Source organism: Pteropus vampyrus, unplaced genomic scaffold, assembly GCF_000151845.1.
Source record: "Pteropus vampyrus isolate Shadow unplaced genomic scaffold, Pvam_2.0 Scaffold318, whole genome shotgun sequence".
NCBI classification, from domain to species: domain Eukaryota; kingdom Metazoa; phylum Chordata; class Mammalia; order Chiroptera; family Pteropodidae; genus Pteropus; species Pteropus vampyrus.
Window position 1 is genome coordinate 2314287 of NW_011889099.1, and position 1757 is coordinate 2316043.

The following is a 1757-nucleotide window of genomic DNA, read 5'->3' on the forward strand; positions in this document are numbered from 1 at the left end:
CCCCGTGTTCCTTGTCCCACAAAAGGACACTGACACAAAAGGGGCTAGATGATAGGCAATATGAGTAGTGGGGCACCTTGTTGCCAAGGGGCCAATTCCACACTATATTTAAGAAATTTTATAGCCTGCACCTCTCCCTTAAGGGGATTTGCATGGAGCAGGCCTCTAAACTCTATCTAGATAAAATCTGGCACGTGAACAAATAAATCAGCTCTTTTAAGTGGAAAATGTGAGCAAAGAAGTAGCAACAAGCTGCAAGGCAAAGGGTTAAAAGTAAAAAAAAACACTTTAGAAAGAGAAGACAATGGCTACTGTAACTTAGAAAGAAACATACAGCATAAAGAGGGACAATGTGAGACAACGAAAACAGAAAAAGAAAGGAAATAAAGATCTGAATCTGCAAAGGGGAATGGAGATAAGGCACATGCAGAAGAAAAAGGATTACTCCATGTTTGTGTGTGTATAACTTTCTTTCACATTACATAAACAACAAACAAAAATTCCAGAACTGAGACACATAACATAAAAAAGAGGAAACAGAGGGGAAAACCATAAAACACCCCCAAATTAAAATAACAGACAGAAACACAAAGACAAAGAAACAATGGAGACACTGAGCTACCACAAAATGAAAGATAAAATGGCTACGGGAAAATCTCATATTTCAATAATCACCCTAAATGTAAATGTACCGAATTTACTGATAAAAAGGCACAGAGTAGCAGATAGGATCAAAAAGCAAAACCCAAACACATGCTGCCTTCAAGGGACACATCTCAGCTACAAGGACAGATATAGATTCAAAGCGAAAGGGTGGAATACAACACTCCAAGCAAATGGCATCCAGAGAAAAACAAGTGTAGCTGTACTTGTATATGATGAAATAGACTTTAAGATAAAAATATAATGAGAGACAATGATGGATACTTCATAATGATAAAGGGGACCATTTACCAAGAAGACATAACACTTATTAAGATTTATGCTCCCAATCAGGGAGCACCAAATTTATAAAGTAACTACTAACAGAACTAAAGGAGGAAATTGACAAAAACACAATTTTAATAGGGGACATAAATACCCACTCTCAACTATGGATAGATCATTTAAACAAAAAATCAATAAGTGAATATCATCCCTAAATGACTCATTAGACCAATTGGTCATAATTGACATTTACAGAGCCTTTCATCCCAAAACATCAGTTTATACATTCTTCTCTAATGCATATAGCACATTCTCAGGATAGACAATATGTTGGGACACAAAACTAGCCTTGACAAATTTAAGCAAATTGAAATCATACCAAGCATATTATCTGGCCATAATGCTTTGAAACTAGAGATCAATTGTAAAAAGAAAATGGGAAGAAACAGAAATACGTGGCGATTAAACAACATGCTACTAAAGAATGACTGGGTTATAGAAGAAATAAAACGAGAGATCAAGAGATACATAGAAACCAATGAGAATTAAAATAAAAAATATCAAAATTCTTGGGACACAGAAAAAGCGATAATAAGAGGAAAGTTCATATCATTACAGGCCTATCTCAAGAAAGAAGAATGAGCCCAAATAAACGACTGAATATTACATCTTAAAAAACTAGAAAAAGAACAAATGAAACCTAAATTCAGCAGAAGGAAGGAATAATAAAATTAGAACAGAATTAAATGAAATTGAGAACAAAAAGGTAATAGAAAAAGTTAATGCAACAAAAAAATGATTCTTTGAGAAGATTAATAAAATTGACAAAT